Source organism: Lepidochelys olivacea, assembly GCF_965140295.1.
Source record: "Lepidochelys olivacea isolate rLepOli2 genome assembly, chromosome: 4".
NCBI lineage: Eukaryota > Metazoa > Chordata > Testudines > Cheloniidae > Lepidochelys > Lepidochelys olivacea.
In genome coordinates this window covers 59927895-59942959 of record NC_140414.1, presented here as the reverse complement: position 1 = coordinate 59942959, position 15065 = coordinate 59927895, and the positions used below count along the sequence as shown (strand labels likewise).

General features: G+C 39.1%; 1 protein-coding gene across 6 annotated transcripts in view; it reads right to left on the bottom strand.

Moving 5' to 3' along the window:
• Positions 1 to 15065, bottom strand: part of GAB1 (GRB2 associated binding protein 1) — a 145102-nt gene that overhangs the window by 54959 nt on the left and 75078 nt on the right. Inside the window, exon 1 of one of the 6 annotated variants that reach the window (XM_084626269.1) lies at positions 7981 to 8068. The exons of the other annotated variants lie outside the window; for them this stretch is intronic. The gene's annotated coding sequence lies outside the window, so the exon portion shown is untranslated. Of the gene's footprint in view, positions 1 to 7980; positions 8069 to 15065 lie in introns of those variants that run through there. 6 annotated transcript variants of the gene reach the window in all.

The window sequence follows — 15065 nt, the reverse complement described above, 5'->3', positions numbered from 1 at the left end:
GACAGGACTGGGAGAGGAGAGGTGTTAGCAGTGCAGAAAGCATGCAAGTTTATGTTTTTCTTTTTTCTTTCGTGTTTGAATTTTTAAAAAGTTAAAGAATAGTGAACAGTAGTTTATATTTTACACACACAAAATTATTATTATGCAATGGAGTCTCCCCAAAAAGACAAAAGGCAGTTGGTGGGTCACCTTAGTAAAAAGTCTGGGAACCACAGATTTAGAGCAACCCTCAGAACATGCTAATTCATGCCCAGGAACCACACTTTGCACACAGTTGGTTCAGGATTGCAGAATGCCTAAGTTACCTTTGCACTCTCCTCCTAACCCCCATTCAGCTCCTTAGCTGTAACTAGGGATTTGGGTCACTATATCTAAGGAAGAGGAAGTCGCCACAAATGTGATCTAGTCCTGCTTTACTTAAGGTTCAACAGACATGGCATAAGAACCTAAACAGATAGTTCTTACTCCCAAAAGAAGACCCATTGCCTTTACACTGAGTTAAGGTTGCAGGAACAGGCCCACAGCCAAGAAAGGAATAAACTCTTTATCTCCACCACTGTTTTTCCTACTTACTAGTCAAAGTGTGAGCTCAAAGAAAGTGAATGGGATGGCTCTAGCAAACTCTCCTCCATTCCGAAAACTCTCTTACCCCTTGCCAAAATGATTTGTTTTAAAGTTTGTATTTAGGTTGTTTTAACAAGTATATAAATCCATCACATAAAAAAATCCATTAATATTTTCTACAGAGTACACAGTAACAGGAAGACAGACTACCATACAAACAAGAGGTCGAATGGAAGCGTTGAGACTTGTAGTGTCCTTTACATATCCACATGCATCTGTCAACCTCTAGGATCAAAACTTTCTCAGACTGGACTTAAGGAACCAGCTGTGGAGCAGAAAACAACTCACGCTGGGTTCTGAGAAGTGTAAATGTAGCTTATTACCTCAGACAAAGTGGAGGGGAAACATACTGGGGTCTGGGAATCAAAACTGTGTTACCATCTTAACCGGCTCTGGCTTTTAGCATAGTCAGCTTTTCAGTGGGTGCTCACAAACAACTCATTGTCAAGTGTGGATGCCCTTTTTTGGTATCAAGCTGAAGCTACTATGGAAAGATAATACAGAAAATAGGGGAGGGGAAAAATGCCAGACATTTAAACTGGAACTTGTGGCATATTCAGTAGCCACCATGTACTAAAAATCATCTGAGTTTGAAAAAAAGACTTTTATGCTTGCTATTCTATACAAATAATCATACCTTTTGTGTTCATTATCATATATACATATTCAGCCTTAAAATGCAGAATTATACAATTCAAGTCAGTTCTCAAGTCACCTTTCTCACTACGTTAGAAACATAGTTTCTCACTATGTTAGCTGGTGTGTGGGATAAACAACAAAATACAAGAATTAAAACTGACAGAAAAAAAACAAATGAAACACCTTAAGCAGAGGCCACATATTAAAATGTCTAAAATTCCAGAATTGATCTGCATTGTGCTATACTGTTCTGAAAATCTGACAAATTTTGTGCTGTTTTCTGCATCTCTATCAAGCCAAAAAAACCAACAGCTTAGATACTAGCGTAGCAGGAGCCTTAGATATTTGCCACACAGAAAGCCCCCCAGGTTGATAATTAATTGAGAATTAGTTCTGAAAAACATACTGCAAACTGCAGCTATTTCAGAAACTGGAATTATCCACTATGTCTTCATTTCTTCAGATAAGGTTTTTAAAAAGCAATCTCTAAAAACCCCAACATACTTGCCTACAGATTTATGCAACACAAATTAGCTTGGTACAAATGAACTTTGCCTAGTTTGGGAGTTTCTGTCTAATTCTGTGTTAAGGGGTGAAACTTGTTCATATTATCACTAATAAAAGCCCTATTCAACATTAAAGAGTTAAATATGACTTTTACTCCAATTTCATAAATTAATCATCTAAAAAGAACTTGTTTTCAGCTCTTAATGCTACAAAATACCAACTATTAAGTACTTAAAACACTGAGTTTAGCCTACCACCTGCTACTATTTTTTGATGAATTTTTGCATAGTGAATATGTGAATGTTTATTTCAGTCACATAATGAGTCACTCACTGAAACTGGCACAGATTAAACTCAAAAACAAAAGCAATTCCATAAACTACACATTAATAAGGCAGATACAAAGGTTCTCTGGGTTACAGTACAAAGCACAATTTAGCAGTAGAATAAAGCCTGAAGCTGGACAAGAGAACTGACATCAGAACCCTTGCTAATCATAGTACAGAAGCGTCTCTATGTTTTGTCAAAGTGCAGAATGAGCCCACATAAATCACTCTTTGTTATCTGAAAATATCTAGGATTCTTAAAGCTTGTTCTATTTTTAACGTTTCAGTCTTTGTCGCCCTAGTGAAAGCTGTATACTGCCTCACTGAGCCAACAAGAATACTGACTATAACTAATGAGGAGAGCTTCTTCAATAACTGCTTTCCCAAACTAAGTCTCTGAAAGGGGCTGTGGGGAGGTGAGAGAGAAAATAACTATTTACGTAAATGTATCCTTCTTTATTATTTTTTTCCCTTTGGGTATTTTTGTTGGAGGAATGTTTATGGTATTTTACAGCTGTACAATCTGTAACATGCATTGTATCCTACAAAACCACTACAAACATAAAATTGGGTTATGCCACAATGATGTTACAGAAAGAAACAAGCTTTGTCTCTTCAATTATTTAATCAACAACACGTTCTAAACAATGTGACTTTGCTTGCATTGATAAAGGTGATTCAGATGCAGCTGAACTTCTATTGGAAAACAGATGAGAAAAATAAGCAACTCTACAGTGTGATTTGTTTTAAAACTCACTTTCCCAAATCCTAACCAATACTGGTATGAGACAGATGTTCGATATTTTGGGGGGGGGGGGGGATGAATATTCCTTCCCTAGGATTATCTAATTTATTTTTAATGCAAAATATGTTTATTTACATTGCATGTCTGGTTCCAACACACTGCCTGCAGATTAAGTATCTATCAAGTATAGATTTTTTTAAAATGTATTAAAATCATAGGAAGTACCTCAAATAACAGGGTGATGTAATTCAGCTGTCTTTCTAAACTTTTAAATATAGTTATTACAAAACAAAATTATGGAGATAAAGTAGGTTTTTAAAAGGAGTCTAAGATGTGACATGTTGCCATGTAGCTGCTAAAGACCTGGGCACACACAAAGAGTTGTAACCAAAAAATACTGAAGCTGAGTTTTGTTTTTAACCCAATGGAGGAAGAGAAGAAAGCACTATTTTTATTTTATCTGTTGCACATTTTATGTAAACTGAGTACTGCCGGTTTAAAAGCAAACAATTCAGCCAGGCCACAGCATCAGGAAAAGTGGAAGAACGCATCACTTCGGTCTTGTCTACACGTACGAGGCTGTAGTGGCACAGCTGCCCTGCTGTAGCGCTTCAGTGAAGACACTGCCTACGCTGATGGGTGGGCTTCTTCCATTGAAGTAGGTACTACACTTCCCCGAGGGGCAATAGCTAGGTTGACAGGAGGGCTTCTCCCATCAACAATCAACACAGCGCTCTCTACACCAGTAGTTAGGTCAGTATAACTGTTTCCTGGGGGGGGGTTGGGGGGGGTGATTTTCCACACCCCAAGCGATGCAACACAAGTTCGAAGTTTGGACATGCAGCTTCATTTTCCTGATGCATCTCCACGGTCCCTATTTTTTTTAAATGTAATTTTTAAATAAACCATGGCAACAGAGGATAAAACCTCCACAACTATCCAGGTATAAACACCTTAACAGTAATTGTGAAAGGTGGAGTGTCAAGACCTTAAATTATCTCAAAATTGTAATTTTTAGTAATACTGCTGAGAGAGAGTAAACAAATTTATGAAAAACAAGTAAAATAAATGTGAAGTGAGGAAAATATTGGATGCATTACTACTTTCTTTAAAGTACTTAAGACTTGTTTTCCAGGAAGCACCATCTTTTCTAACTGAGCAAAATAAGGAAAAAACAGTCTCAGTGGAAGTTTCCACTCTACTGGCTATCATCCTGATCATCTGTTCCGAATACACACAAGGCTAAATTTCCTGTTTTCAAACTATTGTCACCATTTTCTAGTCTTGTGCTGCTAGTTCTAACTTTAGCTTTGTTAAATAAACAAAAGAAAACACTGACAATAAAGCAGAACAATACTTCCATGCATATTTACTGCAAGCAAAATGTCAGAATGTATATTTAATCATTTGAACTAAAATAAATCAATCAATACTGAACAATTCATTAAAACATCAAAAAAAAAGACAAAAATTAAAAGAAACTTATCACTATGTAAGGATCTCTCTCCTTTTAACAAGTCTAAAATTACAAGTTTATCATTTTTACATTCACTTTAATTTTGCACTGCATTCCTTAAGTCCCATCTATGTTAGGAGTCTAACTGTGCTAATAGGCAAGCTGGCCAAAACTCAAGATTTCCAGTTCCTGGGCAATTCTGATATTTTGAAGTTTAGTTTAGTTCTGATTTGGAAAGAAACCAAATTTTTCCCACAAACCAGAAATTTCACACACACACAAAAAATCATTTTGGAAACACTGGCATATAGTGTTTCTGAAACAAAATATGATCCTCAGAATCCCACAGCTGCTGACTGAAACTAAGAAGAATCATGTCAATTTCACTCAAGAGCTTCCAGGATTCCTAACATCTGTGGCTCTAGGCAACTGGCCTGGTACCCCAGGGCTTCCAGACTCTCAGGCCAGTTGGTTTCCAAGGCTGGAAGCTCGAAAGCCCTGAGAAGACCCTGTGCTTCCAGGCTGCTGGATCCACAGCAGGCATCCCCAGACCCAACCAACTCTAGCAAACAGGTCTATAACTGGGTCATCTGATCCACATTACACCATCAGTCACACTCTCCTTCTCAAAAATCGTGGGGTTGCAGAGGACTCTGGCCCTCCTCTAACTATGTACTTACCTGTATACCCAGACCCCGAATCTCAGCACCTCCTAAACACTAATGCATTTCTCCTCACACACTCCTGTGTGATAGGGAAATATTATCATCCTCATACAAATAGAGCATTGACTCGGAGAGACTAAAAGATTTATCCAAAGTCATGCCAAAAGCTTGTAGCAGAACAAGGAATCTAACCCAAATCTCCTGAATCCCAGGCCAATGCTCTAACCACAAGGCCACCCTTTCTCTTCTTGGTCTATATAATATTTCTGGGCATTCTTGTCCACTTACAACCTTCAAACTACCATGATTTTGCTAATCACTAGCAAGTTTACCTTACCACTCCTGACTTGTCTCCATCTGTTTCAATTCCACATCTTGACCTGCCTATCCAACATTATCTCTTTCTGGAGGTCTTGTCAGTAAGAAATGTAATGTGGTCATAAATGAGCTTTTGGTCTGCCCTCCCTTGACCTCTCCATTATTGCTGAAGACAGCACCATTGTCCCTATCACTCATGTTCATAATCCGGGGGATGGGTGCCTTTTCCTTGCCCTGCCCATCCAGGTGGTTTTCAAATTTTGCTGCTCCTTCCTCCACAACGTTTTCAAAATACAGTCGCTCCTTTCTGCCCACACCACACTAGTTCCAAGTGCTCATCTCCTCCTGTCTTGTCTCCCCCCCACACACACTTCCTATCACACCTATTAAAAATGCAGTTGCTAATACAGTCTTGTCCTTACCACCACTCTGACCACATCACTCCCCTCCTTGAATTCCTCAACTGACTTCCCTTTTCAACACAAGTTTAAGTTTCTTGTCACTAATTTTAGGGCCTTCTCATCTCTGCCCTCCCAACTAATTTACTTGACTCTCTTGTCTCTTATGCCACCTCCTATAACTATTGCTCCACCAGTGATGCCAGCTTTGTCTGCCCATTTGCCATCTTCTCCCACAACTGGCTCTGCATTTACTTCTATGCTTGGAAAGTCCACCTTGAATCAACATTTAATGCTATGAAATTTCCTTCCTTCCAATTCCTCTTTGAGATCCAACTCTGCTGTAATGCCTCTATGCAATCAGTCAACCAATTACAGTCTGGTTGTGCAAAAACTGGAAATGGCTGATTTATTTAAATAAATATTTCATACCTTCATAAATCCTGCAGTTGTGGAAGAGCTGCCTAACTGTGTCATCTTATTTTAGTTACATTCATCCTTCTATTTCCTCCTTTTAATATACTCGTTTTGCTGGGCCCCAAATTAACACAGGAAGTTGTTGTGGCTAAGACTTGTCCATTGGTATGTGACTGTACTCTGCATAGGACAGGGGTGTTTTGATGCTGATTGTGACCTTTAAGCACTACTGCAGCACAAAGAACCAGCAACATCATGACTTACTAAGAATACCAAGATCAAATTCTTGAACATGCAACGATTGGGGGAGAGAACAATGCCTGATCACATAAAAATGGTTTAATTAAAAGAATTCAAAGTTTGGGTGTTATAGGGGCACAAGTGTCAGAGTAGCAGCTGTGTTAGTCTGTATTCGCAAACAGAAAAGGAGTATTTGTGGCACCTTAGAGACTAACCAATTTATTTGAGCATAAGCTTTCGTGAGCTACAACTCACTTCAATGCACAGTTAACGTAAAACTCATGGAGGAAATCCTGGCCCCATTTAAGTTTTGCCACAGATTTCATCACACATCTTACTTTTTACTTACTAGCATTACAGTAATCTTAGGCATGGTTTGTAACTGGAAGATTTGAGGGAAAAATCTTGCTATGTTTCCAGTTCATTTACTTGTACATTTACAGCATCTTGTGTATGTTCAGTTTCGCTACTGGCCTGGATAGTTCATCAATTTCCCCTGTCTGTATGAGGCTTTCACACAACAACAAGGAGAAGCAAGATCTTTAAAATTATATAAAAATGTGCTTGTAAGACCAAAAACATCAGTAGAGGGACTTCAGTCCCTAAAACGGTTTTTACAAATGTTTTTGAAACTGCTTAATATCAACTTGATGGTGCCTTTAAAAAAGTCCTTTTCCAAGGCATAACAGACTATTTCTTTTAGATTAGAACACCTACTGAAACAAAAGCTACAAAATGAATGAGAGCAGTTTAGAGAATCAAGAGTACCCAATATTTAATAATTAATGTATACATTGGTATACTTTAAAATTTTTTAAAAAGCTTCCATGTAATCGCAGCTTATTTGACAATAGTTGGTTGATAAAACAGTACCCATACTAACTTATCAATTCAACCAACAAAACATTTCTGTGGTCAACTAGACTCTCTAAGAATAGTCAAACAAGCCACCAGGATCAAGTGTTTTGCAGAATCAAATAACTACATAGGACCATTTTATTGTTACCCTTTTCTTCCCTTCACCCAGCAACCACTCTAGTAACTGATATTTAGTCTAAAAGCAAAACCTTGTAACAACCATGTAACAGTAACCTATATAGGAGCTCATGATCATATCACTGAAGATCTTGAGAGCAGACAACTCAATCCCTCAAGTATAAAATGTTTGTTTAGGATTATTCAGTACAACTTTATTTTTACTATAAGGAGAATGCAAGTGCCATACTATTGTCTGAAACAGCAACATAGATAAGTTTCTCAGACAATGACCAGCCATATCAAGACAAATAATGCATTTTAGAACAGCACTATACTAAAATATACATTCTTTTGACTTAACATATCAGAACAAGACTGTATTTGCCGTTTGCGGGATTAACTCTTAGAAAAGTATAAACGGTGTTCTAAACCATCTTATAGTATAAAATTACCAAATGTGCTGAATATTTACTTTCATGTCTAAGAAATAGCTCTTACAAAAATCTTTAACTTGTATACCAAACAAAAATGACATCCTTTCTAGACAAGAAAAATTAACCTAAGAAAAATATAAATCTTTCCTTGGAGAATGTATTTTTAAAACCTCATTAATTTTCCATATGAATAAATAAAAGCACATCTTATGTCAGTTTTGGGAGCAGTTTACCTCTTTGTGTTTTCAGTAAATCCAAGCAATGTCCTAGCCATTTCTGTAGTTGTGTCTACCCCAAAATAAGCAGAGCTTTCTTTTTGCTGTCAGCTTTCCATCTCACTATACATACACCACCCTATCCTAATAACCTTTGACCAACAGGAAGTAGACACAATGGACTGAAAATAACAGCAATTGTAAGATTTAGAATGATTTAATATATAAGGGGTGGGTTTAAAATATTTAAAAAAACCTCACTTGGTCTCGCTTGGTTTCTAAACAATTTGCAAAAAAGCATGAGATCTATGTAAGATTCTTAACTCCAGGCTATTCTGAATCCCGTAACACATGCTAACTATAGAGTACATATTTTTTCATAGGAGTCTTGATGCCACAGCTCTTCTGCGGATAGGGATTTCTGCACAGGAATAATTTGGGTATATCATCTCTAACTCCACAGATCTGGAGCTAGTCTAACAGTAAAGGGAGTGGAAGTTTCCTACTACACATGTGCAAAGTTACTTTTCAATTTGTATCATTGCTGATAATAGGGTAATTTCTCTGTCTTTCCAAATTAACCTGAAGACTAGTATTCTATGGAAGCTAGAAACCAGGAAAATCCACTCATTTGTGAGTTAGGTATATGGAACATATGATCATGCCAGATCAGATCAGTGATCCACCCTGTTTGATATGCTGTATCTGATCGTGACCCATGCAAGATGCTTCAGAGAAAGGTATACGAAACCTTGTAGTGGACAATTATGGAACAATCTGCCCACAGGAGAGGTTTCTTCCTAATCCCAGGAAGTTAGGGATTGCCTTGTGCCCTGATGCCTGAGGGTCTGTATCCCCTTATACATTTCAAAATCTATTTAATTTATCTGTAAATATCCTCATTAGCCACAGAAATGTCTAATCCTGCTCGGGTTTTTTTTTTAGTATACTAAATTCTTGACCTCAGTATTTAGCGGCTATGAGTTCAAAAGATCAACTAAGTTTTCGAAAAGTATTCCCTTTGATTAGATTGAAATTTGTGGCCTTTCATTTTCACTGAATGTTTCCCTTTTTAGGTTCATTGATTTCAAGGCCAGAAAGGAATGGTTGTGATCATGTAGTCTGACCTCCTGCATAACAGAGGCCATTGAATTTCGCCAAAATAATTCCTAAAGCATATCTTGTAGAAAAGCATCCAAATTTGATTTAAAACTTGTCAGTGATGGAGAATCCACCATAGAATCATAGAATCATAGAATATCAGGGTTGGAAGGGACCCCAGAAGGTCATCTAGTCCAACCCCCTGTTCAAAGCAGGACCAATTCCCAGTTAAATCATCCCAGCCAGGGCTTTGTCAAGCCTGACCTTAAAAACCTCTAAGGAAGGAGATTCTACCACCTCCCTAGGTAACGCATTCCAGTGTTTCACCACCCTCCTAGTGAAAAAGTTTTTCCTAATATCCAGTCTAAACCTCCCTCACTGCAACTTGAGACCATTACTCCTCGTTCTGTCATCTGCTACCATTGAGAACAGTCTAGAGCCATCCTCTTTGGAACCCCCTTTCAGGTAGTTGAAAGCAGCTATCAAATTCCCCCTCATTCTTCTCTTCTGCAGGCTAAACAATCCCAGCTCCCTCAGCCTCTCCTCATAACTCATGTGTTCCAGTCCCCTAATCATTTTTGTTGCCCTTCGCTGGACTCTCTCCAATTTATCCACATCCTTCTTGAAGTGTGGGGCCCAAAACTGGACACAGTACTCCAGATGAGGCCTCACCAATGTCGAATAGAGGGGAATGATCACGTCCCTCGATCTGCTCGCTATGCCCCTACTTATACATCCCAAAATGCCATTGGCCTTCTTGGCAACAAGGGCACACGGCTGACTCATATCCAGCTTCTCGTCCACTGTCACCCCTAGGTCCTTTTCCGCAGAACTGCTGCCTAGCCATTCGGTCCCTAGTCTGTAGCTGTGCATTGGGTTCTTCCGTCCTAAGTGCAGGACCCTGCACTTATCCTTATTGAACCTCATCAGATTTCTTTTGGCCCAATCCTCCAATTTGTCTAGGTCTTTCTGTATCCTATCCCTCCCCTCCAGCGTATCTACCACTCCTCCCAGTTTAGTATCATCCGCAAATTTGCTGAGAGTGCAATCCACACCATCCTCCAGATCATTTATGAAGATATTGAACAAAACCGGCCCCAGGACCGACCCTTGGGGTACTCCACTTGATACCGGCTGCCAACTAGATATGGAGCCATTGATCACTACCCGTTGAGCCCGACAATCTAGCCAGCTTTCTACCCACCTTGTAGTGCATTCATCCAGCCCATACTTCCTTAACTTGCTGACAAGAATACTGTGGGACCATGACCCTTGGTACCATGAGCCTTGGTAAGCTGTTCCAATGGGTAATTATGCTCGCTGTTAAAAAAAAAAATTTGCCTAGCTTCAAGTTCCAGCCATTCAAGCTCTTTCCTTGTGAGACAGGGTACGTTTGAACACCCAGTTTACCTTTTCTATACCAATCATTATTTCGTGCACCTTTATTAAGTCCTCTCTTAGTCATCTCCTCTGTAAAATAAACAATCCTGATCTTTTCACAATCTCTCTTAAAGCCTTTCCAAACCTATATAATTGTCTTCATCACCCATACGAACTGCCATAATGGATCAGGCTGGAGGTCCATCTAGTTCAGTACCCTGTCTTGCACAATATCCAGCCCCTGATGATTCAGAGGAAGATGTATGGACTGATGTATGGTACTCTCCCCTTCCCCAATTAGGTCTCTTCCTAATTTCTTGAAGTTAGAGATTGGCTTAAACCCTGAGGCATAAAGATAGGGTGAACACAGCAGAACATGATATCCCAGGTGAGGGCATAACAATTTATATCATATAATAGCTTGTAATAATTTCAGAATCAGAGGAACAGAAAGAAGGGGAAAAAACCATATTCAAATCCCCAACACCCTTGTCCTGCACTTAGCATAACTTGGCCAGACCAAAGGATTCTGCCCGTAATTTTTATTTAACCGTGCTCCTTCTTAAAAACAAGTCACTTTGGGGATGAGAACAAGCAGAAATCTCAGCCCAAAATGTGAATTTGAGAAGGTTATAAGCATGTCAAAACAAAGTAATACTCATACATAACTTTTGAAGTGTTAACTACTATATAAACACACACACATTTTATCGTATATAACGACACCCATATTATTTACATTAGACTTCCCAAGTTTTTAGTAGTACTTTATTAAATACTTAACCACACCAGAATCAGAAAATTCAAAAAAGCTTTAGCATCAGGTTTTACAAGCTGAGACTGGATCTAACTTGCTAACATAGTAGTTCAGGAAAGTCTGCAAATGCTAAAAATAACTGCACAAACAAGATACTAACATGATTTACTTCAATACAGAATCTATAGTAACTTTTAAATAGAGAAAACTCTTCCGTTGTGCCTGGGAACACCAGTAGAAACCACTGGTCCTTCGTCTACCACTAACGTGCCTTTTTATGTCAAATTTTAGCTGTCTTTTGAAGTATAATTATTAATTGATCATGGAGTAGGAGAATGATTTTGAGATCTTCTTCAACCGCATAACCTAAAACCACACTGTCTGCTACTTTCAATCTCCCTTCCCCTGGCCCCACTTTGAAACAGAACCTGATGCCATAACACCAAGGAATAACAGAAAAAGGATATCCTGCCTAGATATTCCATTATACAGATCAAATCATCAATCCAGAGGGTTCTTTGCTTACACATGGGATATAAGAAGATGCTTCCAACTGATAAACCCTGAAAAGGAAACAAGGTTGGCTCCACAACTATTTTTAAGTAGTTAGCACTCACACAATAGTCCAATATTAACGGCCAATTTACTGGGTCTGCAAAGTCATTATGCTGAAATAATGAAAGTCAGAGTTTTTTCAAGAACTCTGAAAAATGAGAAGGCAAAAAGTAAATGTGTATCTTCCCAGAACCACTTTACCTGACCTGTATGTTTTAAAAAGAAAAGGAGGACTTGTGGCACCTTAGAGACTAACAAATTTATTTGAGCATAAGCTTTCGTAAGCTACAGCTCACTTCCAATGAATGCATCCGATGAAGTGAGCTGTAGCTCACGAAAGCTTATGCTCAAATAAATTTGTTAGTCTCTAAGGTGCCAAAAGTCCTCCTTTTCTTTTTGCGAATACAGACTAACATGGCTGCTACTCTGAAACCTGTATGTTTTAAAAGAGATCCAGAACAGACGATGCTCTTGCCTTGCATACATAACCCAAACAAACAAAAGTCATGTTTCATGTCATATTCTCTACAGTAAATTACTTCCCCAGAAAAACTAAAACTTACTTTAAAACTGTTTTATTAACAAATATAATGGCTTTATTGTGTGCGCCAAGTAACACAAAATGAGGTGCATATCTTCACACATGTACGTCACAAAATAGGAGTTTGCTTTTTTAGCCCTTCCTTGTTGAAGGATACTAACCATGTTATTGGAGTACCATGTCATTTACATCACTAAAATTCTTAACAAAATCACTCTTCAGAGGGTCCTATTAGTTAAAAGTATCCTGCCCCCGCCCCTCCGACCCTAGCACTTTGCCAAGATTTCCTTTGACACCACCAGAGGAATACTTTATGCATCTTGATACTTCACTAACGCCAACATCTGGGATATCATGGATTATGGCAAACAAAACTAGTAATTTAAATTATTATAGATTATTTCAATATTAAATTCATAACAGAAACATCACTTTCAGTGCCAGACATTTCTTCTAGATAAATGACTGGTTCAGGTAAATGCCCTTCCAACCTATCACTGTACCACAAGAAATGCCTAGAGTCTTAGGCAAAGTATTGACCTGAATCCTGGGGATAGGCTGAGGAGAGCCTACCCCAAATTACGGATTATACGGTAGGAGCCCTATAAACTCTGCACTGGAATCAATTAAATGCCTAGCACAGGAGAATGTGGGTCATGGATGGGAAAGTTTAATAAAATTTGAGGCCTGCCACTTTCAAATCCATGTATGTATCGGTCCTCATTTCACTGCTGTGTACACATCAGCACTGGTGCACAAACTGAGAAGAATTTTAAATACATTGGTCTCGAGAAAAAACTATTTACATTTTGTCCCACACAACCTAACACATTCCAATTTTGACAATGTTACCAACCACTGCTGCTTTAGGAACACTGCAGAGACTGAGCAGTTTACTCATTACGAGGATCATTACTGAAGGAATGGTAAGACAGAAAACAATCCTGTCACCCTCCCTAACACTAGAAATCACTGTTGTGTAAAAGGTAGCATCTCTGCCATCGCCAACATAGCAAACATAGAACAACAATAATAAAAAAGACCCAATGTTGCATTGTTGTGTGGTTGCAGTCTAATCTTTGCTCTTCTTGATAGTCTTGGCAGGGAAGCAAAGGACTGAATGGGCACAGAGACAAAGGGCTTGTCTTCACTACCGGGGTAAGTCCACCTAAGTTACGCTACTCTAGCTATGTAGCTTAGGTCGACTTGCAGGGCAGTGAAGACAGTAAGGTACCGACAAGAGGCACTCTCCGGTCAATTTCCCTTACTCTTCTCGGAGAGTGGAGTACGGGAGTCAACTGGAGAGCGTTCGGCCGTCGATTTAGCAGGCCTTCACTAGACCTGCTAAATTGACACCTGCTGCATCAATTGCAGCAGTGTGGATCTCCCCAGTAGGGAAGAGCAGCCCAAAGAACCTCTCGCTCCTAGAGGTATATCAGCATGAAAGTGTGGGGAAAACTCACTGTTACTGCCTGGTCAGACACCTCTGCTGGGCAGTATTAGAGGACTTGAGCCTTAAAATTCCAATTTGACTAAAATGGAATTCTACCAGCATAAAACTAGACCAAAGTAGCAAAGATTTAAGCCAAAAAGGTTTTGAAGAATAAAAGTAAAAGTCAATTCAAGAAAACCAACATTTATCATCACCTCATCTAGTTGCAAAAAGTGCATAAGTTACCAATATTTTTCCTAAGTTATAAAAATTAAATACAAAAACCCATAGCATATTAACAAAACATTAATACCTTGATCCTGTAAGCATTGAAGACAGTGGGACTACTCACCCTCGTTTCAGATGAAGTCTAAAACAGGTCATCTTGAAGGAAAATGGTGTTGGTGATTTCAGACAGACCAAATAAAATGTCTTACAACCCTCACAGCTCTGTTTGTTTGGGTCATTTAAAAAATTAAAATAAGTACAATAGTAATAGCAAAAAGTGCTCACTCCCAGCTCTTAGCACATTTACAAAACGTATCCAGCAGAAGAGACAATACATCATAAATCAACAGCCTACACTGTGATCAAAGGTTTCAGAGTAACAGCCGTGTTAGTCTGTATTCGCAAAAAGAAAAGGAGTACTTGTGGCACCTTAGAGACTAACCAATTTATTTGAGCATGAGCTTTCGTGAGCTACAGCTCACTTCATCGGATGCATACCGTGGAAACTGCAGCAGACTTTATATATACACAGAGAATATGAAACAATACCTCTTCCCACCCCACTGTCCTGCTGGTAATAGCTTATCTAAAGTGATCATCAGGTTGGGCCATTTCCAGCACAAATCCAGGTTTTCTCACCCTCCACCCCCCCCACACAAATTCACTCTCCTGCTGGTGATAGCCCATCCAAAGTGACAACTCTCTACACAATGTGCATGATAATCAAGTTGGGCCATTTCCTGCACAAATCCAGGTTCTCTCACCCCCTCACCCCCCTCCAAAAACCACACACACAAACTCACTATCCTGCTGGTAATAGCTCATCCAAAGTGACCATTCTCCCTACAATGTGCATGATAATCAAGGTGGGCCATTTCCAGCACAAATCCAGGTTCTCTCACATCCCCTCCACCCCCATACACACACAAACTCACTCTCCTGCTGGTAATAGCTCATCCAAACTGACCACTCTCCAAGTTTAAATCCAAGTTAAACCAGAACATCGGGGGGGGGGGGGTAGGAAAAAACAAGAGGAAATAGGCTACCTTGCATAATGACTTAGCCACTCCCAGTCTCTATTTAAGCCTAAATTAATAGTATCCAATTTG